The sequence below is a fragment of the Triturus cristatus genome, chromosome 2_1, assembly GCF_964204655.1.
Source record: "Triturus cristatus chromosome 2_1, aTriCri1.1, whole genome shotgun sequence".
Classification (NCBI taxonomy): domain Eukaryota; kingdom Metazoa; phylum Chordata; class Amphibia; order Caudata; family Salamandridae; genus Triturus; species Triturus cristatus.
The window spans coordinates 1,187,197,491-1,187,225,476 of record NC_140581.1 but is presented as its reverse complement, the minus strand read 5'-3'; the positions used below and the strand labels follow the sequence as shown (position 1 = coordinate 1,187,225,476).

Genomic DNA, 27,986 nt, shown 5'->3' with positions numbered 1-27,986 from the left:
ATATGCCCGAGGTCCGTATTCTGACATACCACTGGTCACTCTGACATCTCAGTGGTACTGTATATAACCTTGAGAAACCTCTGTGTGGACACAGCAGCTTGATACAAACTGAGTGCCCCTCCCTGAAAATATAGTGGAGTTCCACAGGAGATGACAACGATGATTGGCCAGGGCTGTTTCATAGAACCATAAAACCTGTAACAGCCACAAGAACTGTTTTCACCCCACCACATAAAGTTAATTGGAAAACACCGGAAGGCACTATTTTGTTTAACATATTTTATTATTTTAATCTTAAAAAGAAACAATACTGATTGTGCAATACAGCGAAAACCTCATTGTTGCACAAGTACAAGTACAGACCTGCCTACTCACCCAGTGCCACCGTGTGTCATACTATATTTGCTCCCTTCGCACGGTCACACGGTGAGGAGTCGAAATCACACGTTAGCAGTCAACGTGAACTGGAAACCACTGCATACTATGGTTTTCCAGCTGGTCTTTAAAGGCTGTAAGCCATTAAGGAGTGTGAAAACACCCTAGGACATCGGCGACAGCCTCAGCAATGGTTTATTTCTGCTTTTGCCCCACCCCCTCCTCACACAGTGAAATTTATTTGCAAGTTGGCAGGCATGCAACTGAAGGCATGTAGATGTTAAACAATATATATAAAACAACAGGGGCCGTATTATACAATGTGGCACATGTTCCTTGTTTGCACCAGGCAAGGAGACTGTGCTGTGCCTCAAGGGCAGCCGCAAACTCACACTGCCCTGAGGCAGCTCATTCTAGTGAAATATGCAGCGGTTTTGAAGCAGCTGCTTCATGTTTTACTGTGTGGGCGGCAACCCGCCTGCACATTTAAGAGGGGTGAGAGATCCCCTTGCAGGCGGGTGCAGTGAGTGACTGCACCCGCCTTCAAGGGGATGTCTAGGACGCCCTTTACCCCCTGCAGAGGGCTGCCTTCTGGGGGGCACTGACAGTGTGCCACCTTTTAGGTGGTGCACTGTCAGTGTGCCTCCTGACAGCTGCTTTATTATGGCGCTGCACAGAGGCAAAGAAATTCCCATATGTGCATGGGGCCACGCCCCCATGAAAATGAGGGAATGCCCATGCGTATTAAAGAAGGGGGCCGCACAAGCGTCTGCGGCGCCTTCTGCAAAACCAAAGTGCCCCAGTGGCGCGCAAAGCGGGCTCAAACACACTTTGTGCCCCCAGGGTACTTGTATAATACGGACCCAGCGTGGTGAACATTGTGAGCTGCCAGTGCAAGGAAAAAAGCATCCGATCTACATATTGGATTGCCCCATGGAGTCTACACCATCACCCAACTTAGAGCATTAAGCCTCTGCCCCTTTACGTACTTTGCGTAAGCCGCTCCTAATGAGGCACAGGCCTTTGGAATGCAGCGTTTGTCCAACAGGATCAGCAAGTCTGCAAATCTGAGTCTGGGTTTCACTACCCAGGGCCTACGAAACATGCCCAACTGACCTCCATTCAAAAATGGGACACTTCAACCATCCACAAAATCCCATGGTCTTGATGGACTGTCCAGCCAATCAATGGCAAAGAAAGTAAATCCCATGAAAGCAAACAGCTGTTATTCTATGTATCAGTATATCCTTTTGGGTATCATCATCAAGAGGTAAATCCTACACATGTTTCATGACTTTCACTGTGGTACAGTTTCTTATTAGTCTGTGCTTTCGCTATGCATCGATGTATTCATTGTTTTGTTGGTGCTTAAATGTATGGCTGGTAATTATGTTTTTATATGTGTTGTAATGAATGTTATTTTATTAGATGTATAAAATCGCCCTCATTTAGAGTTCTAGACAAATCTTTTTCCTGTTAGTCTACTTCTGTCTGGGTTGTTTCATCATACAGATTAATGCTACAGAAAAACAGTCCATGTTGTCATAGAATTTTGTATTAAGAAGGCTGTTTGACGTTTAATGAATCAGTCCAGGAGAGGTATTTGATTATGGCGATCTAATCCTCTGATATGAGACTCTTTAAAATATTTTTGAAATTATAGAATTTTTACAGATAAGTTCACAAAATTTTACACGTTCTTAAGGGTTTTAATATGCATTTATTTTAGAGTTTTTTCCTCAGCGGAGTAAAATCCAACTGTCTATCTTAACAAGTTATTATTGTACTTTTTAAAGTATTCGTGGCATGAGGTTTTCCTCTGCAAAAGACATAATAACTCAAGATGACTGTGGGTTTAACCCAGTGTCAAATTTCAGATAATACTTTGGTTCGGCAGTGAGACACAGCCATAAAACTATATTTCAAACATAAATAGCATTGTTGAAAATACATCTCATGATCACCTCAATAAAACAAATCTAAAAGCAACACATAAAATAATTTAAAAAAACAAAGAGTCCCCCTCAAGCAAGTTAATCTTGGCATGGGCACAATGCCCCACGGTCATCATATGAACAGATCAAACTGGCAGGACCAGGCTGTCAAAATAACATTTGTTTTCTCCTGGCAATAGCACCCTTTAAAAAAGGAACAAATAGAGATGCAAAGTGTAGGAGAGTTTAACCCTTGCAAGTAGAGGAAGGGCTTGGCTCATCTTCTAATACCGTAAACTCGAATTAGAGGAATTAAAAACCTTTTGGAGAATACCAAGACTCGTCACAAGGACAGATTAAAACCATATTGGGGTCGAACTGGCGCACAATAAAACTAAAATGCCATCCTATAATACCGAATCTAACCTGGTTAAAAGAACTCTGTCCCAGGTGGCATCCACCTAAAACAGGAATGGCTTCATATTGGGGGTGATCTGCAGAGACCCATACTCCCTTACTGAGGTTTTGGCTAGTTCCTCCGCCTCTCTAAGCCTTATTTTCCTGGTTAGAAATGTGTTTTTTTAACCAGGTAATGTCAGCCTTGATAATAGCAGAGGGAGAAGAAATAGTTCTGGTCTCCCCAGGATGGACAATTCCTGCCTAATATAATGTGATCAGGGTATGGCCAGACAATTAGAACTCACCTTCCTATTAAAACCTGCATGCAAATTCGTCCATATAGTACACCATGACACAAGGGGGGAAGTTTAACACGGTCTTCAACATACTCAACCCCCAACTCCAGGTGTACAATGTAAGAGGCACAAGCTGGGGGTATGCCTAAGATACATCGCACGATCCTATTCTCTTCTGTCTGAAGGGCGGTAGTGTTAGAAAATCCACAGATACCAGCCCCATAGGTGAGAATGGGTAGACATTTGCTTGTAAAGACCTCCTGAAGGGGAGCCACAGGTCTTGTACCATTGTGTGAGGCTAAGTTGTAAATATAGCCAGCAGCGGTGGAAAATCTTAGTGAGGTTTTATATCTGCAGGGGCCCCAACTTCCCCTAGCATCAAAAACCATACCCAAATAGGAAACGTCCTGTATAGGAGCAACAGGGTGGCCCTGCAGAAACACACTGTTCATCTTCACGGATTTGGGGCTGCATAACATAGTGAACGTTTTAGAGCAATTTGTGGCTAACCCCAAAGATTCCATGAAGTTAACAAATGCCTGGAAAAGGGTATTGAGGCTCTTATGTGTTCTCTCAAGTAAAACGGCATCATCCGCATAGAGTAACGCCGGAGCTTTTTTCTTACCCAATTATGGTACATCTGCATTACAGGTAGATAACACACCCTCTAGGCCATTTATGTACAATAAAAATAGTATAGGGGCCAATACGCAGACACATCCTTGGTGTTCACCTTTCTCCAGCGGTAAGCTGCTAGTGCATTCCCCAGCAGGGTCAAAACTTACAGATGCTGTAAGATCGAACTGCAGGGCCCACAAGAACTGAACAAGCCGTGAATCCACCCCCATACCGTCCAGCAAGGTCTCCAGGTTAGATCTTACCACGCTGTTGAACGCGATCGACAGTTCCATGAAGGCTAGGCAGAGGGAGCCCTGCTTTGCGATGGTATATTTGCTAATAAGCAAATGATAATTTAAGCATTGCTCCATAGAGCTGAGCTCCTCCTGGATCCCTTATTGCTCCTCCGACAGCATGTTCATCTCCCTAACCCAGGACATCGAACGCTCCTACATCACACTCCCTGCAGTTTGTACAGCAGAGTCCAACAGGAAGATCGGGCAATAATAACTAGGAGACTGCAAATCACCCTTTTTAAAGTTAGGCATGATGGTAGCAGTGTGCCACGAGTCGGGGAGGCCAGTGATAGTAAAGGCATTGAAACAGTTACATAATAATGGGGCCCGTAATTCTGGGACTGATTTGTATATGTGGATAGGGACCCTGTCTGGCCCTGGAGCCTTACTAGATGGGGACTTCATGATGGCATCCCAGATCTCTTCCAGTGAGAAGCTAATAGTAGTTAGCAATTCTACGATTGCCTCCTGACCAATACGAGAAAAGCCAGAGCTATATATGGCACTAAAATGAGCCACCTAAGCCTCTGAGCTAATGTTGGTAATAACAGCATCAACACTTGAGCCCAGGGAGCCAATGTCCTTGACCACCTTCCAGAAACTTCTGGCATCCTTCAACCTACAAGACTGTTCCAGTATCCCCAATACTCAATTTTGATATCTTTTTCTCTCCTACTCAAGGACCATTTATACTCCGTTCTAAACTCTTGGATCTTATGGCTGTCTCTAGGAGACTCCTTCAAAGCCCTATACAGAGTGGAAGGGGCCTTCCTATAGAAGAGATCAAACCACCTGGCCCCTGGGATATCAGGTCTAATTGGCTTCATGAGAAGATTTTTATGGCCAGCCTTAAACGGGCAAACCAATCATTCTCATCTTGCAAATTAACCATGGGGTTTAGACAATGAAGGAGTGGATCAAGATGGTTAGCACACAAAATCAGCTTTCCTCCAGACCAAGCAAGCCCCCTCGGACCTAACTATTTGAGCTGAGGCAGGGCTGTCCTTGACCATACTTTAACCCCAACCACAAAGGATTTTGGCCGCTCAATACCGTTACAATGGTCCCACCCGCCCGAACCTTCACCATAAGGCTCCGGGATACAGAAATATAACCCCTTATTGACTCATAATCCCCCCTTACAAAAGTGGTATTCAACAAGTAAGCAGGATTAACCTTAGCACAGGCATTAAGGAGATCAAACGTGTTAACCATTTTTAATAGAGCCTTAGTTTTCGGGTCCTCCTAGAGGGGTACCCCCCTTTGACATACTTTTTTCAAAATTAAAGAATAATTAGATTGAGTCAAGTCAGCAAGCTTATCATTAAGTAACCACAATATGAAATCCTGAGGTCAAATAAACTAATTCAATATCCAGGCCCAAGGAAAAATCAACAATGTGTTTATATTAGCACATGTCTCCGAGCCAAAATACCCATTATAAAAATTAATATAAACAATGTTAAAGCCACTAAGCCACGTCAAAAGAAGGGGCTGCACAGTGGAACTTCCAGTACAGATCAAACTGATTTTGCACTCCAGGGTGACTCGAGTGTATGCAATTAGACCACCCTTGACTCTCCCAGAGGAAGAAGGAGTCGCCAGAACCACATAGGCAACAAACCCATTCAAGTTTATAGCTTCTATGGCCGAAGTCTCTTGCAGGAATATCAAATCATAGTTAAGGCAGCCCAATAGTCATCATCCATCGTATTGGATAACCCAGCAACGTTCCAGTAAAGTATTTTCAGCTAATGAATAGAATCCCCAGGATTCGTCATGTTAGAGGCATCATTAACAACATTATCAATGGGCGCAAAGCTGGAATAAGATGAAGTTGCAGGACCTCACCTCGTGCAAAGGGCATGGAGATGCGGGCAGTGGACTGGCCCGTCGAGTCTCAGACCCTGCTCTGCAAAATCCCTGGCCTTGCCATAATCACCACCCTCTGGGGGCACAAGCAGGCCTACAAGAGCCATTACTCATTCAATCCACATCTGTCATGCTTCCCAGTGCCTCAAACCGGTTCTGTACCTGAATATTAAAGGGATGTGGGTGGAGTTGTTTGGAACCCTGGGCATCCACCAAGCTAGCTGGTTTAAGATGTAAATTAACCATGAAACTGTTGAAATATCCAAGGAGTAAGAGCTTAACTTTGCTCTCCTTGTGCCGACCCTGTAAGAAGGCATCTAACAGATTCCCTGCAACTCTTGAATTATAAAACGTGATGATGACGGCCTTTTGGGAGTTCCTAAAGCTGCTTCCCTTCCCAGCCCACCATTCTGGCCATCAGAACTTCGTTAAAAAGCTTGTCTTGCACCCAGTATCGTCATGCAGCCAGTGTGTTGATTTCTGGATTGAATCCACTGTCGACTCTTCAACCCCTGATCGAAGAGTTGACACATCAACAAGCACGATGACGTAGGGGCAGGCTGCAGGTGGCAGGTCTCACCGTGAAGTAGAACTAGTGGCTAGCCCCAGGCGGCAGCTAAAAGTAACAGTATTACGACAGGCAGGGGGATGCTCCACTCGGGACACCTGCCCCATAAGGCTTGAAGCTGTACCAATAGCAGATAGTACCCCAACACCCCTGTTGGAGAGGTGTGGCTCACTGGTTAGAGGCGGCAGACCTGTAAGCAGAGAATTGGCCAGGGACCAGGGTTCAATTCCCGACGCGGCAGGGTCGTGGACCAGGGTCAAAACGGACTCGATAATTCTCGCCTCGGTACCCACTCTAACCAGGAACACACTCGGCAACTCTGGGCATTAAGCTTGCCTCATCTCTACAACGGCCCCCCACAGACGCCGGGGATGCCTGGTTTCACCTTGGAGATACCCAGAAAGGGACCATCTCACAGGGGTAGACAGGACAGGTTCCCCAGCGGTCTACAGCGCCGGGACGCTGTGCGTTCTACAAGTCTACAACATTAACAACATTAACCCCTACCATCACCAAGGCCAAGACGGGAACAATATTGCTGAAGATTAATTGTGGCAATATTAGCAGACATGGGAGTTAGTCTGCTACCCTCAGCTATCTGCTTGTAAGTGAGGCTAGAGAGTTTCACCTCCGTAGACTCCAGCCGGTCTAGCAGGACTTTCAATTTAATATCAAGGATAGATTTCATCATCTTATTCAGGGAATCAACCAGACCCTCGACGCTGAACACACAAGACCCAACACTGGTTGCAGGCTCGCTCCCCTTCACGACTTCCGAGTAATGCCCTTTTTGGACTTAAGGTTAGGCGGTTTTGCTGACTTATTTATTTATTTATTGATATATTGCATTTGAGGTGTTCACCATAGGTCTCAAAGGCACAGATGTCTGGGTGGCTGGAGGGAGTAGGTTGAAGGACACGTACATCATCAAAGTTGTCACCATGAGTTGTTGGGACAAGAGAGAGCCTTCTTCCAACATTCAAAATTTCACCCACAACCTTTTCGATATAACTATCAAGGGTGTTGGGCTTTCTCTTTGCCAATTTGTCCAAGGAGTCCCCCACTTTAGAATCAAGCTTCCGTTTGAACTTCATCCTTTAAACTAAGACACATCTTGTGTGGCTGAAAGTACTTAAAGAACTCCCTCCACCTTGGAATCCGCATTAGACTGACAAACTCCCAGTATGGCAATGGCAAAACAAGTTATGGGTATGTCATGACGAGGAGGAAGAATAAACTGAGAAGATGCTTACCCCCCCAAGCAGGCGATTTTAGAGGGGCGGCGCAGACCAGCCTTGCCAGGCCGCAAATAGACCAGTCATCTGCCACTTGTATGCTTTTCAAAAATTTATTTCTTTGATATCTTTTCAATTTTTTCAGCTTTAGCAGAAAACAGGTGCCTTGAGAGTGCAAGAGATCTGCACTAGCACAGATCTGTTGTGAGCTGGTCCTACAATGGATTTACACATTTCAGACAGTCATAGGTGCTCATTTCTTGAAGTATATTGATGCGTGCACTCACTTCTATATTTGAGACCGGTGGATGTGAGGAACTCCACTGACAACACAAACCTGGGGGAATATGTATAAGCAAGTAGTGGAGATCGGGTTAGCTCCAAAATTGCTAACGCCGTGCTCCGTCACTTTAGAAACGCAGGGATGCGCCACATTTATAATATTACGGTGCACCCCTGCATTTCTCCTTGCGCTGGCGCCAAATTCAGCTGCCTAGTGACAACGCAGGCACCCTTGCACCATAGTGCAAGGGTGCCTGCGTTGAGGGAATGATTGTTTATGTGCAGAAAGGTGCCCCTTCCTCAACATAAACAATCCAGTATGGCGATTTGTTTCTTCCATGTGTGCTGCATTGTGCAGCACACATAGAAGTTTAAAATCGTAATTTTTTAAATGATTGTTTGTGTGCAGGAAGGTACTCTTTCCTGCACATAAACATTAATTCATGGCAATTTGCTGTTTCTATGTGTGCTGTACAATGCAGCACACATAGAAACAGCAAAAGCATAGAGAAATAAAGCATTTGTCCTCATTTCGCGATGTTAAGACCAGGCTCCTATTTATGCCACCCTTGTAAATAGCAGACAGCATCAAAATCAATGGGTTTTGCAGCGTAACGCTCACCACAACACCCATTGCACGCCCCTTTCACGCTAAGTGTAATGTGAAAGGGGACCTTATTTACAAGGTGGCGTTACGTGGCTTAACGCCCCCTTGTAAATAAGGCGAAGGGTTTATCGCCATAGGAACGCCACTTAAAGTGACATTCCTGTGGTGAAAGGTGCTTGTAAATATGCCCCAAGTTTGTTTTTAAAAAAAAAAAAACATAACTGGTCAAACAGGGTTCACCATCCCATAAATCATAGAATATATATTTGTATCTCTTTGATAGGGTAAAAATATATTATCCCTTCATATAGTGAAGTACGGAGGATTTGCCATTCAAGGCCAACCCTCACAATATGGTTTGACCTCAGAGTTTCCACTCTGTACCACTAAAGTCTGAGAGTCTCTGTGTCTGAGGTGGAAGTCAATCAATAGTTATGCGGGCTTTGATCTGTGCCCAGGCATATTTATAGAGGTCTGGCTCCAAGGTCATGTCCCATTGCTAAATACAGAACAGGGTCATTCTACATCCAATACACAATCCGTCTTGTGGAAAAAAGTGAAATGGTTATATTTTCATTATAATTAAGAGTGAAATTATTTAGTCGTAGAATTACTATACTTATTTTCTATCGTTATTGTGGTTTTACAAAACCTCTTGTGTATTGTACTCAAACATCCATTACCATTCTCAATACGTGAAGTGCAAAAATAACTCTAATGTGCTACAAATACTCTTCTTGAAATCTTCTCATTTTTTTGTTAAAATACCAGCAGTAATGTCACACATTCCTGTAAAGCACGAGTTCACTTATAAACGTTCTTATCTTTCATACTTTCTTAAGAAAATCAATAACATGAAAGTCACCAACTAACTTCTTGCTCAGTTTATCAACAGTCTTTTATATTGATTGCCATACACAGTGATTTTAGAAAGCAGTGGAGTTCAATCATTACATATCGTGTCCTGTGGCCTTCCTAAGGACTATATCCAATTTATTGAAATCCTAATATGTTTGAGACCAACCTTCATTCCTCTCTATTTTTCACATGTTTATTCTGTTGATCAATGTTTCCTTTTGCATATCATCATCAAGTGGTAAAACCTTCATGTGCTCCATACCTTTAGCCGGCGGCTATTTCCAAATTGGTCTGTCCATTCACTATTCATTCCTGTATTCATCATGTTGTTAGTGCTCAAATGTATGTCAGACACTAATATGTTTTCTAATTTGTTATTAGCTATATTATTTTATTAATTTTACATAATCATTTTCCTTTAGAGTTCTACATTAATCTTCTCCCTGTTATTCTACTTCTCTCAGTTGTTGCTTCATCATACAGGGTGATGTTACAGGATAGCATCCATTATTTTCACAGAATTTTATTTCAGGAACGCTGTTTTACTTTTAGGAAAGCCATCTTGGAGTGATGTTTGATTAAGGTGATTAAATCCTTTGATACTGGACTTCCTAAAGTATTTATAGGTCGAGCATTCAAGACCTCTTGTATATACTTTAGTATACACTTATTATGCTTTCTACTGAGAGACTTTCTTTGTTTTCATTTTTCTGGCAACTGTCTCTATTTAACTTTCTTGATAGAAAACGACCAGCAGAGGTCCGTAAAATACCAAAATCACTTTAGCATTCTCTAGATTCCAGTCCATAGAAATTGTCTTCCACGAGCACCCGTAGACAATAATATGTTTTTCAAATCTTGTATTTTCAGTGGTATGACCACCGAAGGCTCTGATTTTATATTAAAAACAGAGCTTTGGACTATACTATTTCCCACTGGAAGGCAATATTTCTCTCCATGTGTTCCCATACCTGGCGTGTCACACAGTTTGTTGCTTACTTTCCCTCCATGTTAAAGAAAAGTAGATGTTTCAGCACCCAGGCTAATGTGCTGCATAGCTAAATACATATAAGGTCCTAAAGGCGAGACGGATTGCATTGCAAAAGCTTGTTGGGAATTACTTGACAGCACATAAGTTCAGACAACCGTACACATCCATGAAAGTTCTTCAGTATTTATTTCAATGTTTTCTTTTCTCAGCAGAGGGCAAGCCATGCCTGTGGTGGGCCTGAGTCACCTGTTGGTTACCGAGTTCAAAGATTTCCTCTGTGTTCATTTTATGCTGTTCAGGACCTTGTCTTTTTGGAAGGCTGGTAGTTCGAGTAAGCTTTGTTGTGGGTTGAAAAATGTACCTTGAGTTGTCAGGTTTTCATTTTGTTCTTGAACACAACCACATTGCAAAGGATACTGAGTTATTGAGTTCAAGGTACAATGCATTCAAGTGTTAAATTCCCAGCAAGCAGACTGATCTCCCTAAATGTTTTTGCAAATATATCTGGCTTGTACTGTCATATTTGCCTTAATAAATCTCAAGTTGTGGCAGGAAAAAGTTCTGTAAATATGTAGGGCTGTGACTTTTGCTTGGTTTGAAGATGGTGCATTAAAGTTTGAATTTTATTCTTTTTGCTACCAAAGGACAGTGATGTTTTTTAGGGCCAGTGATATTGTTAGAATAAAAATGTCTTAGCTGTGCTGCTTATGTATTGTAGGACTTAAGTTAGCATTCGCGGCACCATTTAATGTTTGGTGTCCATTTTGAGCCATGATCAAAACTAATTTCTCTCTGTCTCTGCTGAAAGCATCTGTGGTAGTTTTCGTTTCTCCAAGGTTGGGCCTTGCTGTATTAATGAATACACTATTCTTATTAGCGCATACCTTTCCCACTAGATAGAGGCCTGCTCCCACTAGTCCAGTGGTGGGCACAGGCAGGACGACCTTGGCATAGAGACAGCGTGTGGCCCGTCACAGGATCAAAACTAATTATTCTATACTTTCTTTGTCTAGCTGCCTCCAACTGGAAATTTCCAGTCTGGGCGTGCCTTCATTGGTTCTGAATCATACATAATGTATCACCATATCTGATAGAGACTACTAGCCACAGATTCCTTTACGTAGAATTATCCCCGGGCGTGAGATTGGATCCGGAAACTTTTTGCCACAGCATCCCTGCGTGCCGGGGTGACAGCACGCGACTCTACCCAGGCGACATCCGCGTACGTGACGTCAGCGAGGTCACATAATACCTGCCCTGGCGCGCCCACATCAGTTTTTTCCTTTTCCGCGTGCAACGCAGATCTGTTCCTTGCTACGGGCCTGTTTAGGGCCCCCTTTCTTCCATTCTTTTTGGTGGAACAGTGTGCGAATGTCTTCAGGCTTTAAAACGTGCACGTTTTGTGAGAGTCTTATGTCGGCGACGGACCCTCACCTCATTTGCATGTGGTGTTTGGGGGAGGATCACGGCACCACAGATTGTGTGGTGTGCCAAAAGTTGAAGCCGAAGTCGCGGCGGGAGTGCCGAATGAAACTTCTCTCGGTGTGTCTCTCCAGGTCGACGTCCTCCCCTCGGTCTGCTTCGGCAGACGGCTTCAGGTCCGGCTGTTCGTCGTCCTCGCCTTTCTCCGATGTCACGTGAGCGTCGCTCCCCGATGGGTAAGTGTCGCAGTTCGTCCCCGGGGGCTGATATCCTGCCTACCGGGGGCATGGACTCTCGGCAGGTGATGCGGCCCCGCATGTCGTCCTATCTACCGTTTCCCGATGTTGGAGCATTGAGAGTCCAGATGGAGACTTACGCAGAGGCTTTGCAGGCTTAGCTAGCGTCTCCTCCTCCTCCTTCCCCTCCTGGAGCGTCGGCTGATCCCTCGCCCTGCGCAGGGCCCTCCACGGCACCGCCGGTTGCTCCAGCGCCGACTGGGTCAGATCCAGGCTTGGAGGATGTGGTGCTGTTTGGGTGCGGCTCCTCTGGGGCACCTCCTTCAGGCCACGGCATCTCTGCCTCACCACAAACTCCTGCGGGGGTCGCGGGAGGTCGACGGGGCTCAGGTCGCATCCCCTAGCCCCTCTTGGTCCCTTGGCAGGGTGGTCCTGTCTAAGGCCGAGGTGACGCCGCTACGGTGCTGGCAGCAGCTGGACAGTGCGGAGCCACATGGTTCGGTGGACTCTCCTCGTCCCGCTCCGGGTTGAGCCCGAGGGCGGACCCCTCGTCCCTCTCCGGGCTCCTCTCGTACCTCCTCACAGGCGGCTGCCTCGTTGGAGGGCGAGTCGGAGGTTGTATCGTCCCTGGCGCCGCCACAGGGGTTGCCAGGTGACCTTTGCCTCCTTCTGGTCCGCGGCCGGCGGAGGGCTTTGGGCCCCTCCCCGGGCCCGTCCCGTTCCCCCACGCTGGTGGTTGCCTCGGCGGGGGTCGGGTCGGCACCATCCCAGGCGCCACTCCGGGGCCGGTGCGGCTCTAGTTCTACTCCGGTCCCCGCTCCGGTCTCCGGTGTGGGGTGACTTGGCGGTCCCTTGCCCGGTGACGATAGATGGTGCCGGTGTCCTGCCTCAAGCTGCGGACTCTACGGCTCCGTGCAGGGGTCGTACCACAGATTTGTCTTCGGACGCTCCTTCTCCCGAGGCAGGCTCCATATTGGTATCGTCCTCCCTGGAGACTGGTCGCCATGTGGTGTCCTTTTCACCGGCGTCGAAGGGCGCTCCCCGCCCTTCCTGAGGCAGAGGTGTTCGTTGGAAGAGCGGCAGGTCCCTCATTCTTCAGCTCGTCCTGACTTCCAGGTCTGGCCCTTGCCCGCCCCGCTTGGCCTCGGGGACGGCCGCCTTAGTTTACAGCCGTTGCCCACAGAGGAGCTGCTTTCTCCACCACGGGGCCCTACGGATGCGGGTGTGGCCTTCGCTCATGCAGTGTCCACGGCTGTGGGCATCCTATGCATGGGTGACCCGGTGGCTCACTTTCCGGCGGACCATCTGTTGGAGGTCCTCCACCAGGGCTCTGGTGGAAGGGAAATCTTGCTTCCCTTTGAAGGTTCGCTCCTTTCTGCCTTGACGGAAGCTTGGAGGCGTCCTGCCTCTGGGGACCCGGTGCTTCCGCTTCTTCTGCATCTGCATCTTCTGATGCCACGTGATCTGGTGTGCCTGTCCATTCACCCCTCAGCCACCAGCCCCCTTTTGTGGACTGCTTTTCCCTCCCTGCTGCCCCTTTTGGCTCCGCCGTCCAGAGAGGCCCGCTGGCTGGACACTTGGGGATGCAACATTTTCGCCTCGACCAGCGCGACCCTGCGGGCCCTTAACACCCTGTGTGTGCTGGCTCGGACCTCCTCCTGTTTGTGGGACTCAGCTGAGTCTCTGGGGTCTGCAGCGTCCCAGGAGTCTGCGCAGGTGGATTTGCGGCATCATGCCTTGGATGGCCGGGTGCTTGCGGCGTTTATTCTCTGCTCCGCTCTGGACGTCTCTGAGACGCTGGGCCCGGCCATTGCTTCCTCAGTCCCTCTCCGTCTACCCCGAAAATATTCGGGAGAGTCTCATTGATCTCCCATTTGATGGCAGTCTGTTGTTCCATGCCCCGGCCGACTCCGCCATCCAGAGGCTCTTTACAGGGCTCCGTCCTCCGCCTCCGCCTTGTCCTCCTCCGTCCCCTCCTCAGTGACTTCTGAGTTTGGGTTGCTTCTGGGCCTTCTTAGGCCGGCTGTTATGGTTGTGGAGTATGTTTTTCTGGCCGTTTGCGTCCTTCCTTGGGACTTTGGCATTGTTGGCTTCTGGACGGCCCTTTTGTTGTTGTGTGTGAGTTCTGCAGGAGTTGTTGCGCAGACTTGGCCCTGAGATTGGGCCTTCTGCTTTGCTTGGGCTGCTGTCAAGCCTGCAGCGGAGGTGCTTTTTTTCCCCGTGGTTCTTTTGGTTCTTCCTTTGCTGCGGAAGTTCTTCCAAAGAGGGTTCCCATATCTTGGGACTTCACGTGCCCTATGTGGGGCTATGGTGGCTGTCATATGGCTTGCGCTCTGCTGGAGGGTTCTGGTCGCCTTCGGGTACCAGTTCTCCATGGTGTTTACGTAGGTTGTTTTTGCTTCCTGAGGTTCTGTGCGCGGCCACTCATGGTAGTGGCCTGGGCTTCTCCTCCTCTCCCTGCTCCCGTTCTGCGGTCTGGGATGTCCCTGTGTTCTCCCTTACCAGGCGTCGCCTGCTCGGTCTCCCTGGGGCCTCGGGCTGTTCTTCTTGCTTCTGGCCTTGACTGGCGGCATGGTTCTGGCTGGCAGGCTGCTCTCCATCTGGAGTGGGCTCGCCTTCTTCTCCCTAGTCTCCTTGGGCTCTCTAGGCTTCTTCTTCTTCTTTCGTCTTCCTGTCTTGGCATTCGGCGGAAGCTATGTTGGCTTGTGGGGGAATGGGGTGCTTCGGCCTCTCCGTCCTTGCCCTTGGTTCCTCTGCTGTGAGTGTACGAGTCTCTTCAGCCTTTTTTCCCTCCTACATCTCCTTGGGGTCAGTGGGGTTCTGCTTGTGGGGTTCCCTTGGCCTAGCAGGGGCGAGGTTCTACGTGGTCCACAGATCTGGTCCTCTGTGGGGCCCTCTGTTCTGCATTGGCTGTTTGGGTCCTTTCGCAGACCCTCCTTCCCAGGGGGTATTGCTAGGGTATCTGTTCTACGTGAAGGAATCTGCGGCTAGTAGTCTCTATCAGATGTGCGAGTTACTTACCTTCGGTAACGATGTATCTGGTAGAGACGATTCTACCTGCAGATTCCTTCACAGCCCGCCCTTCCTCCCCTATCCTGCGAGGACCCTTGGGTTGGTCTTCAGTACTCGCCTCCCGGTGGGGGGCTGTGTCTCCTGTGAGTGCCTTCCTTGTTCTTGATGGATGGCTCCATCTGGAGGCGGTTCATTCCTCCCTTGTGTCTTTGGAGGATGGGGTTTCGGTGCACTGGTGCCCTGCTGCTCTGGCTACTTCAGGTTTGGGGGGGATTGCTTCTATCCTTGTCCTCCCTCCCCTCCCTTCCTTCCATTGCTATCCTCTGGTTTGAGGGTCCTGTGGCCATGTCTTGCCCTTGTCCTTGTGGGTGGTTGCCCTCTAGGTTGGGGTGACTTGGAAGTTTGTTGTCCCTGTCTGTCTTGGGACTGGTCCCATTCCTTGCTCAGGAGGGATGGGTGGGTTGCCTATGTGTGCCATGACTTTTACGTATGCGCTTGCCTCCGGGGCACAGGGTTGGGAGGTTGTCTGTGCTGGCAGGGTGGCTGTGCAGGTTCCTGCTTCTTCTTTCTTCTTTCCCTGCCCTTGGGTTCTGCGGTGTTGGCACTACTCTGGTGGTGTTGTTTTTTCACTGTTTCTTTTTTTTTGTGGATATGGTACCATTTTGTTTTGTATTTGACACGGTCTGAGGACCGATTTTGGTACAAAGTGTTTGTGAACACTTTGCCATGCAACATAACGAATTTGGTTTACTTTTGAAAATGCCTGGGTTTAGCAGATTCTTGTTGTCGTTGTTACTCTGCAGATGCTCGATTGAAAGAAAGTCAGCCAGTGCCTCCAGAAGGCATTCCGAACTTTGATATGTATGTGAAGCATGGCCATGGCCCTATTATGTTTAGTACGCAATGGCACAAATATACAAGGGACAATGCCGAGTTGCAGTGGACGTTGAAGGGCACTTTTGATGAACAAAACAAATGGGTTTTTACAGGAGAAGTTGTTTGCAAGAAGTAGTAGACAGTCTATTTTTGATTGAATATTGATAAATCTTATGTGGCCCGAGAAGAAAATTATACATTTGTGGAACAATTGCTAGATACTCGACCCCCACCCCCATATGCCCCGCAGAGGATATATCCCGCCCTTCCCTCACAGGCTCAGCTACCCGGTTCTTCTGTCTCTGCTGTCACTGCTTCTGTTACTGTTGATATGACTGCCTTGGCCAGTGCACCTCCTCTCCTCTCTTTGCCCTCGCCATCTGTGGCTGGCAACCATGACTATTAGTACTCCTGTAACACCTATTGCTTCGGTGTCTCTTCCGCCAGCTCTTACACCTGCGACTCAGCCGGCAGCAACATTAGTGCCTGCTACTTCTGTTGCTACTCCTACTGTGTTCTTCTATCCTCAGGCATTACTGTGTAGAGGGACACCAGTACGTGGATCAGAGTATAGAGACTGTATGAAATTTAAGGAACGTATGGGGCGGACGTTAGTCCGATCTGATATGGGAGATGAGAAGAAAAGGGTAGTAGCTAATCAGGCTGCCCAGTGGGCTCAGAATCCCATTTACGGTGTGGAAGATGTGTGGAGTGTGATGAAAGATTATGAGCCTTTTGTACAACAGCATGCCCTTAAGCATATGTCAGCTACTTTAATCGGTCTTTGGGAGCAGTGCTTCAATGATACAGCACCGCAAATCCTATATGACATTAAGGATCATGTATATGTTACTGATATGGTGCCTGGTCACGTTTTTAGTAATGTTGCGATGGTGGTTGCTTACAGTTTGCGGGAGGTTCCTCCTATCTATCATCCCGAAATACTAGAACTAAGGGATCAGCATGATATCGTTACTAGACCAGGGGTAGCTGCCCATTTCCATGAACAATGGGTTTATACTCCGTGGAAAAGGAGTGAAATCTTGTCTCTTAAGACTCAGTTACATGATCCTAGCAAGAATGCGAATGCTTATTATAAAGAATTGACTGAAGAAGCCTCTTTAACAGTAATGACGCTTGCTGATATTGAAATGTTTTTTGGTTTACTAGTTCCGGTTGATATTTGGCGACAAGTACACCCACAGGATCATGTTGCGGAATTGGGTGGTACATGGGACCAAATTAAGATATGGGATTAGGAATGGAAGCCAGGTGATAAGCCTAGAGCGGAGATACTTGCTTTGCCCGGCCGTATCATTACGTATATGCATTCCCTTATCCCACCAAGGAAGGTTGATTGGGAAGTTATCGGCTTGCTGTCAGAAGAAAGATGAGTGTGTCTGATTTTTTCACTCGGTTTGAGGGGGTGTTTCTAGATTATAGTGGACAGGATTTGTCAAATGAAGGCGGTGGGCGACTGTTTGTCAATAGATTTGTTTCCAATTTGCTTCCTGAGATTGCAACACGATTGCAGGCTTCCAAGAGCACCTGGTCCACCTCTACCCCTTCTGTTATTTTGAATATGGCGCAGTATTATGAGCACAAGGGAAACGAGGATAAGGAGAGGTCAGAGAAGAAGCACAAGGATTTAAATACAAAAGTGTTGTAGCAGCAGGCTTCGAAGGGGAATGGTAAAGGACGTGGTGGTTTGACGCGACAGCTTCCATGCACTAGCAGGCCTACAAATACCACGCCTTTAGGGCCGAATCAGTATGCATTTGGTAAAGAGGAGGGACACTGGTGTAGCGAGTGTCCGGTGCTTTTGCAGAAAGTGGCGGTCCTGAGAGGACTAGGTTCTCGTGGACGAGGTCGTGGAGCTGGTGGACAGGACAGGGCTCAGAATGCTGTGGCCCCTCAGGGTTTTTCTGATCAGAAGTATTTTGATGACCTCTGGGGAGGGCAGTATTACCATGATGATTATGATACAGATGAGGTAACAGGGATGTCTTACAGCTAGGACAGCCAGGGAGAGAGTGTGGGACCAGTTCCGATACCTGTAGATCAACGTGGTCCGCAAGTTAGTGCAGATGTGCATGGTTTGGCTAAGGAGTTTTTGATAGATACAGGTGCGACAAATAGTTCTATTTCTCGTTCCTTGGTCCCTGGGGTGGCTCTGTCTAGCCATAATAATGTTTCGGTAGGTTTTTCTGGAGTACCGGTTGTTAGCCCCATTTTAAAACCTCTTGCGTTGACTATTGGTCCTTTCACTGTAGATTCGCTGTTCTTGTTGACGTCTAATTGTGGAGAAAATTTGATGGGTTTGGACCTATTGAAAAAATTCCATGCCACGATTTATTGCTCCCCAGCAGGTTTTTACATGATGATGGGTCCGGGTGTAGTGCATCGTACGCAGTGTCTGTCCAAAGACGCACCTATTCCTGCAGAGTGTAAAGACGTGCAGCCAACTCTTTAGGCGACAGGTGACACAGATGTGGGATTGTTACCGATACCGCCATTTTCCATCCGAGTTAAAGACAATGCTTTTGTACCTCGCACCCCTCAATATAAAATACCTCAGGCAGGTGAGCGAGCTTTATTGCAAAGTGTGCAGGACTTGATTGAGAAAGGAGTGGTTGAGGAGACAACTGCTCATGTTTGTAGTAGCCCTATTCTTCCCATCCTCAAAAGGACACCTTCGGGCTCCTCTGATGATCATGCAGATGTTTATTGCTTTGTGATTGACTTGCAGGAAGTTAATAAAATAGTGATATCCCAGTTTCTGGTGGTCCCTGACATTACGACTCTTGACAATGATTCCTTCCTCTGCTACATACTTTTCTGTCATTGACTTGAAAACCGCATTCTTCAGTATTCCCATTCATCCTGAAAGCAGGTATCTGTTTGGGTTCACCCTAGCTGGTAGAAGCTTTAGATTCTGTTGCGCTCCTCAAGTCTATACAATGAGTCCGAGTATCTATAGTCAGGCATTGAAAGGTCAACTGGATTCCTTGTCGCTCCCTACAGGTAATGTATTGCTTCAGTATGTCAATGACTTGCTCATCACCTTGGATACAGAACAAGGTTGCAGAGACAGTATGGTTAAATGGTTGTTACATTTAGCTCAACATGGCCATAAAGTATCCCTATCCAAATTTCAGTATTGACGACCGAAGGTTACCTACTTAGGTCACCTACTGTTGAAGGAGGTTAGGAGATTGACCCCTGAATGCATCAGTACCATTGTTAAAATGCCCATTCCGCAAACTCAGAAAGATGTGCATGCTTTCATAGGAATCACTTCCTATTGTAGGCAGTGGATACCTGGGGTCAGCAGACCACCACGTCTGGGAAAAAAAAATGCAGCCTGTTTTCCTTAGAGGAAAACGGAATGCATTTAAAAAAGAAAAAATAAACTTTTCAGTGTCATTTTTTAAAGGGCACCAGGGACCACTGCCTGATCTTAAAAATATTTTCACACATTCTCACAAATGAGAAGGGGTCCTCTGGGAACCCTTCACGTTTGCAAGTGGTTTACCACCAACTTGAAGTAGGTGGTAAACTGTGAGTATTTTGAGGCCGCAAATGCGGTCGCAAAACAATTGTACATGGCATGGTGACTCGTTATTAGGAAGGGACGGCCCTTCCTAATAGCAGGAGTCGCAAATGCTATTTTGGAGTCAGTGACTCGCAAAATAGCATTTGTACAATCCATTACCCTTTTTTGCGGTTGCATACGGTAGGATCTCCCGTTGGCGGCTGCAAAAAAGTGTCGTACATCTGGCCCTTCGAGTGAAGTGAAACAAAAATGTAGAATTGATGTGAAGAAGTGGAGTTATAGAAAGTGAAAGATAGCTGTAGGGTAACCACGTTCTTCCAGGTCAATTCCGGCACTGTTTCCAGTCCTGGACTTTTGTGTGATAGCCTAATGCACTCCGGCTGTATTCTTGTTTTGCTTCCTTTGAAATCATTAACTATCACACCTGAAATCAGTTATTTATAGGTGAAACATTCAGGGCTACAGAGAGTGTTCATAATGTCTTGAAGAGAGGTAGTTACCTTACAAATAACTAGGGATAAAAGGAGACTCTGAAATAGGTTAATGATAGCACTGAAGAAAATAATTATTTGTAAGATAAAAGAGAAAAAATTATTTAAGTACTTTTCAAATAGGAGTATTTTCAGTTTTTTTCCTGAAGACCCACAAGGACTCAGCAAATATGATTTTGACTCGTAAGGTATTCCGTATAGCAGGTGCTGTCCTCAACAAGGTTTGAGTTGCAGCTTTCTGTGTTGTTGAATTGATATCAACTGCACACACGTAAAATGTAATATGGTGCTGACCTAATAGTAGGATCAGTGGACTCAAGTTAATATTGAACAGAAAGGATGCCATTGAGGATCCCTAATGCACTATGCATGACTTCTATAGTCGAGGAAGAGCCAATTACATTTAGTTAATGCCTATTTTACAAAAATGATCGTAATCTTTCAAGGAGTTTGCTGGTGATCCCGGGCAAATTTTCACAATGTTCCAGCATCACGGTATAATCCATCATCGCGTATGCTGCCAATAGGTTGAGATGGATCAGGTTTTCCACTTGTCTTACATCAAAGGAGGCGATCAGTTGTTCTCTATAGTCTGCAAATGCAGTCTCCATTCTTCTACTCAGCATACAAACTGACTGTTTTGGAGAATGTTATTTGTTTCAATAAAATCTTGCGATAGGTGGTATTAACACAGAATCAATCTCAGCCATTAGACACATTTAACTTAAATGAATTGTAAGATGATTTTGTTATATTACAAGGTGCTGTGCATATCTCATTTTTAACACAGGGCAAATAAATATTTTTTTTCCAGATATTTAAACAGTTGATTATCTTCAGTGAGTTTAGGACTTCATGTATTTATCTGGTATGCGTAATGTAGAGATGGCCTTGCATCAGGGGGAACAAAGCTTAAAGCAAAATGCACATGACACGCACACTTTAGTTTCTAGTTGGGCCGGAAGTCCTGTGTGACCTCCGCCCGTTTATTTAAGCTCTCTCTGGCCACGCCTGGCCAGAGAATGTTACAATGTGTAGTTGCCCTTCCGGGCTATGGTTCCCTTACACTAAAAGACTAGACCGTTACACGTAACATGATAGGTAGTTTGCTGTAAAGCATCTGGTTCAAGAATAATGGACTAACTGTTTATGACATTTCTAAGTTGTTAGTCTTGAGATGGAACACTTGCTTTTGGCAACACATTATTATTTTCTACTGACTTTATATGTATGCATATCATTTTTGAGGCGATAGACGCAAGATATATAAACAAGTGATTGATGGTCGTACGGCATATTTTAGAACCAGCTATATAGAGAATTAAAACTTGCACAGGAAAACAAACGCAGGAAGTCTCATCTTTTGCAATATATGCAGCACCGTCCTTGGTATCTGCTACCATAAAACTAACATGGGCTCGGAAAGCATGTTTTTTTTAATAGAACATTGGCAGAGAGGTCACCCAACGAGATGCCGACATTTAGTATTTTTAACAATAAATACTTGAATCAAAAGTCAATTCTGCACAAAAAAACATAATCCTTTGCACCTATTCATTTACTTTTACATTTTAACACACCTATGAATTTATAGAAAACACTTTTATTCAATGTGCTAGTAGAAAAATACATCATGATTCTGAGCTAGACACCAGGGACAACAAGGTAAGATAAACAATAATGCCAATGGAAGTAAATGTCTTATAAGAAGTTTTCTTTAAATATAAACAATGAAGTTGGTAATCGAATAACAGGTAGCTCATTTGAAAGCCAACGACCAAGTAAAGTAAAAGACCTAAACTGATGTTTACGGCCAGTGACCCATTCCACCGCAATTTATTTTTCTAATAACTAGGTGTTCATTATTTTAGTTTAATTTAAGTAAGCTATTCAGATATGAGACTGCAATAGGATACTGGGGATTCAGCAAGAATCTGATGCGTGTGAATGCATATATAAGAAAAGCAACTATAAGTTCTAGGATATTTTCTATAAAAATATGGAAGAAAAGGTCAGAATTAAGCTGCTGAAGAGTTAAACTGTATGCGGAGTAGATTTCTGACGTGGTCTGGATTCCAGAGGTGGCTCCTCCACAATGGCAGAGGAGCGCCAACCCACTGCCTGGCGCAGAGCCAGCAAACGAAAAATAAAACGATGCTCTAGCATCGTTTTAATTTTCCTTTGCCAGCTTGTGCTTGGAGATTGGCAGGGTGGAGGAGGAGTGATCATGAATGTTTGGCCGGCCATCTCAGGCCGACCAAAAAACACATGTGCCCTTAGGTTTGCCCAGCCAGGCTACATTTAGCAGCTGGGCTGGAGAAACCCCCACAGACTCTCTGGTCTAAACAAGGCATCTATTCAGTTTGCTCAGACCAGTTCCTACGCTGCAGTACAGGGATTGGCCAGGAGTCTGTCCCAGGGGCTGCTGGGACCCAGGAGGTGGCCAGCAGGAGCAGCGCGATGTGCGAGGCTGCCTGCGGCGTCAGGTAACGTTTTAAAATTATTATTACCCCCCTTGATCCCCCGTGCTCGCTCTCCATCGCACCGCGCTCCCCCCACCCTTTGTTAATGGGGGCCGCCACTGCTGGATTCATGCAGAGCCTTCGGATAACTGCCTGAAATATATGGCTGTCATTGTGTTTTGGTACTCACATGCAACATTTAGGCAAAAGAATTTTCACCAGTTACATTTGTTAATTTTTATTTACACAGGGAAAATACGTTCCTCAGTGGAGGAGAATCTTCTTCAGCCCCCAATTAAATATTGAGATGTTCCACTCCATCCTCCTATCCTCCGATAAAGCTATAAACACACTCTTACCTTTGAAAGGAGTGCATTTGTGGGTGTTTCTAGTATCAGAACCGTTCCTGCAAGTGGCATGCAATTACCCATAAACCTACACCTTTGAGGGTCTTTACCTACTTTTACAGGTAGAAGCACACTGAATTGCTTACATCTCCAACTCTAATCCTTTGTTTGCAATTGTGGAAATTCCACTCTGCAAGAGGGATTTCCTTATTCTCAAAAGCCCTTTGAAAAATTCTGCCAATATCAATTCTGTGAATCAGGATTTGGAAATGACCGTTGCAAATGGATTTGTATCCACTCCAGAACAGGTGCGCAAATATGTTTTATCATCTGGTTGATAGAAAACATGGACTACGGCAGACCCTAGACAATATAACAGTTAATATTATGCAAACTTATTTTGTGCGCTTAATTTGCAATTATTAGACACAGTACCAAACAATATTAAAGTGACACATTTCTAGGCACAGCACAAATGCAGTGAAATGGTATAAACCTGCGTTGTGTGCTGGCATTGAATATTAAAAAGCTTAAGTAGACTTTCACTTCAGTATTTAGGGGCAAATTTTCAAACCCCTGTTGCCTCAAAAACATTACTTTTAACGATGTTCCTGTGACGATAGGGGCTTTGCCTTATTTAGAAGAAGGTTTTAAGCCACTTAAGGTGGCTTAACGCTGCATTGTAAATAAGTCACCCTTTCACGCTTTACTTAGTGTTAAAGGGGTGGGCAATGGGTGTTGCGGTGGGCGTTCCACCACTACACCCTTTGATTTTGTCGATTCCCCCTATTTACAAGGGCGGCGTAAACAGGAGGCAGCACCAAAATTAAGATCAGGGAAAACCTGGTCTTAACATGGCGAAACGAGGAGACATGCTTTGTTTCTCCTCTGTTTTGCTGTTTCTTTGTGCGCTGTATTTTACAGCACACATAGACACAGCAAATTGCCATGAATTATTGTTTACGTGCAGGAATGTTTCCCTAGGATGTAACTTATTTCAAAATGATAATTAATAAGCATAGGCGCCTGTAGAGGTTATACAGGACAATCTATAAACATATCGTAGTGAAATGAAAAAGTATTCTCCGATAAGTACAGTGATGCATAATGTGGATAACAGATTAACAATCCAGTTTTTCATACAATATGTTCATAGATAAATCAAAATAGTTAAGCATCGGTTTATAGAATCTGAAATGTTAGTCATTGAATATTGACTTCTCTGTTTTTGGGTTGGGTCTTAGAAAAACAGTGTAACCAAACAAACTGACTATTTGCAATGTTTTAGTACATTAGTTTACATTTATTTTGACTTATTTTGTCGTATATTTTCGTATGAAAACGTTTTCAAACCCTTCTTCTGTTAGTATGGGAATTAGTCGTCACGCAGTTTTAAATACGTTTGTTTTTAATTCCACAATGTCTTCCCTATTCACGATGAATGTTGTGAAATTACATTTTTCCAGGTATCTTTAACATGTTGGTCAAAGTAACAGCATTTGTAGTAAAACCTCGCCCAGAAATCAGTACTTTCTGTATTATAGTCAGTATTTTGCCATGCTGATTTTGTAGGGTATGCTGAAACTCATTGCAATTCAGGCCAGAAGTCCTAAGAAAAATAGTAAGGGACAAAGTAGTACATGTAATATCACAATTACGTCACAGGAAGTGCCCTTACAATACGTTGTGTCATGCCCTTTTCATTTTCCCCACATATAAAGTGGAAAGGGCTTAGTTTACAACAACAACTCCTGAATAGAATCATGCAAAAACGAGAAAAAAGAAGATATTTTGGTTATTTTTGGTAGTTCTGCCTTTTATAAATGAAATTTATATTTTCCACATTTCAGAATGAAATTGAACTCAGAAATTGCTGATAGGGTCACTGTTTTTCAACAAACATTTGCATCTCGGGGTCATATTTTAAACTGCATTTAGAGAGTAAACAAAACGTGCTTAGTGTTGTTTTTTTAAAGTGTCAAACTTGATATTCATGCATGTTTACTTTCTGCTGGTTTTCTTTGTCCAGCTTCAGAGCACAAAAGCATTATACTTCCTTAGGCCAGTGTTTCATAAATTGTGGGTTGGGACCCACTAGTGGGTGATTTTTGGTGGGCTGTGAAAGTCCAGGAAATAAAAAAGGTGCCTTTAAATTCTGTATTTATCATGCCACATTTGCTGCACTTGAAAGACAGAGGTCAATTGTCAATGCCTTCTGATAAATTGCTGCTCATTTTTAGGTCGAACTTCCATTGACCTGTTATATCTCTTCTGTGGGGTTTGGCAAAACCACTGATTGCCATTGGTTACTACATGTGGCATTTACAAATGCTGGCTTGTTATTGGTGCATTTGTGTAAATGTCCCTCCTTTGTGTGCTTAGTTCAGTCCCTGGAGATTTCACTCAGAGAAAGTTTTGATTGGCCTTTACACTGTACAGCGTGTGATGGCCCCTCCTCCATGTTTTTGGTTTTCATTCCTCAGCTAGTTTCATTTTGCTGGTGGCTCCAGACGGTTTCACATCGCTTGATTGTACCTTGTTCTTATCGCAGCAAATCTTTCAAACATCCCGAGTAATGCTGCAGTAAAACAAAACATGGCCAGGTGATAGCTTAATATGCATTTTTTTCAGTGGTTATCTCCTTTGGGACAAACACAGGGGGCATAAGGATTGCGTCAGAGGCTCAGAGCAAAGATTGAGGGGAGAGCAGCCGAATATTGAGCAGGCCACTGGCAGAAGGATGCCGTCTGCTGTCCATGGATGAGTATTCTCAAGAAGACGAGTTGTGGACAGTATCAAGATGTTGTTCATTTGTGTAGCGCTTTATGCTACTCAGTGGGGGCCTAAAAGCACTCAGGGGGACAGGAGGAATGCAAAAAGAAATAAGATAGTGAGAGGGAAGTCAGTGGATGGAGATATGCCCCCAAAACACTACCATGTCACTGGACCCAGCAGTGCAAATCCCTCTTTCATTATGAAGTTCTTTTGAAACAGGACGGTCTTCATTACTTCAACAAAGGGATGGCACTACTTTAAGGCAGCTGTCATTTGCCCTGACTCCGAAAAGGGCCATAAAAGATTGCATATTATATTAAATTACTTAAAAATGGCCTCGTTTCTGGAGAATGGGAACGCGCAAAAGGCAAAATATAATTTTGCCAGTATCTCAGAACATCCCTGCAGCAGAGCCAATGGCCATTGTTTAGGTCGAGCCTAGCCAGCGCACAAGCGCTGCTTAAGAGATGACCTCTTGGAATTGGTCAGTACTTTTTTTGAAAACTCATGCATGTGCTGCACTGTTTCCAATGAGTACTCCTGCATGTACAGCATCCACCATGCGGGAGCGAGCAGCTGTGCCATCTGTTTCCAATTATCGTGCCCGCGCTTGTTTACATTTGCCTGTCTTGCGGTCGTATTAATTGGAAACAGATGGCGGTCGCGTTCACTTTTGCGGCTGCTTGTTCACCCTGGGAACCAAGCCTCTCCTGCCGTTGACAGGTGAACCACGCACTTGTGCATTTGTGGGTGCTGCGGTTGACTCACAAATAAAATAACATCACACTGGAGTGAAAATTTCCGTTTCTTCAATAGAAAACATGACTTTACATTCGTACAAAATGCCATTTGTTTCTCTAAATTCAACTAAGGCGTATTTCCCGCTTTGGAAAACGGGCTCAATACTCATTCTCATTCTGAAAGTTCAGTCGCCATAAATGTTTGTCTGCGCGGATGTGGAAGTCGCCACAATTGTTTGCTTTGAGGCTGTATAGCACGTCTCTGCTGCCTTCCTGCAGCACTGTCCTTCCCTGTGGGAGAAGCAACGGCGCACTGTCTGCAGCTCAAACCTGCTGGAAACACCTCGCCCCCCGGCATCACTGTGGAACAAGGGGCGGCACTTTCCACCAGCCGAAGGTTGCTGGGAGCTGTCGGGATCGACTCATTAACCCCTGCAGCGTCCATGGCTGCAAACATTTCAATGCATTTAAGACTCCTCGTGTGTTATAGATCTTATAGCACAGTGCTGGGAAGAGAAACATTTTAATTCGCTGATCCATAGGGATTGGAGCTCAAAAATGGATGCATTGGATTTGCGAATGGTTACGTTGTGACAGGCTTTCTTTTGAAAAACTTTGCATCCAAAGATATTGGAAGCATGGAAAAAATACGAGATAAAGGTATTCTGGTTTACTTAATTCATCAGACTGCATTTTACGAGAGTTAAGGGTGTAGGGATAACCTTTGTTCTAATAGCGCCCTAAGTAGACAAACAATTGGTGCCCTCTATGAGTCCCGCCCCCCCCCCCCCCCACCCCCCCTTCCTAAACTCAACTTCGTCCAAACCTGCTTTAATGTCTGGCTGGACAGAATATTTGTCGCCAGACATTATGCGATCAACCTAAAAAAAGGCTTCGACCAGTACTGCTCCGCCCACGTGTTGGTAGTAAGGAGTACAGGTTTTCATTGGGAAGAGTTGTGAGCTTCCACAAAAAAGTCCTTGCTGTCTATGAAGATGTGATCATTTTGTTTATTTAACCAGATGCTTGAGTTTTCATTGGCACACTTGACACTGTAATGCTATTAAAGTGTCTTGTACATCTTATGTAATTTATGGTGATTTCTCTGGCAGCAGCACAGATGGGATGAGAGCCGTTGTTACCTTTAGACTGTAGCAGGGACAGTTTCCTCATAGGAGCATAAGGGCGTTGACCCCCTGTCCCCACTGGGTGCCACTACATTCCTGATTCTTTGTTTAGAAAAAATAAAGTCCAAATTAAAATACTTTACCCTTACTGCACAACAATCATTGCTTTCTTAATGGAGAAAAGGCTACCACGGAGCTGTCTCTCCCGGCAGTAGGCATTGGACAGGTGACAGCTGAGACTGTGTATCTGAACTGAACATGTCAGAGTGGCCGATATTTTGCTGCGGCCAAACTGCCATGCACAGTTCAGGCCTCCACAGTCCGCACTGTAAGGGAGCTTGGGAAGCAGAGACACAGTCACATCGGTCTAGGATTGAGCACTGTGTTCGCCTTCCCAGCCAATCCTGGCACTGCTCTTATGCTGTTTACTATCACAGACAGCATGAGAGCAGTGCTTGGATTGGCTGGGAGGGTGTGTGGCACTTAGATTGGCCTTGCGTGCTCTCCATTACAGCCAGGCATCGAGGGGGGTGGGGGGGGGTGTATTTTCGTAGCTTCTGTCCTCGGGTGTATAATATTTCAAAGAAGATCATCGAGGTAAGATTATTTTT

At 45.3% G+C, this 27,986-nt stretch overlaps 1 protein-coding gene across 1 annotated transcript in view; it reads left to right on the top strand.

Annotated features, from left to right (window-relative positions):
• CHRNB3 (cholinergic receptor nicotinic beta 3 subunit) overlaps nt 1-27,986 on the top strand; it is an 864,386-nt gene that overhangs the window by 384,558 nt on the left and 451,842 nt on the right. The gene's annotated exons all lie outside the window — the stretch shown is intronic.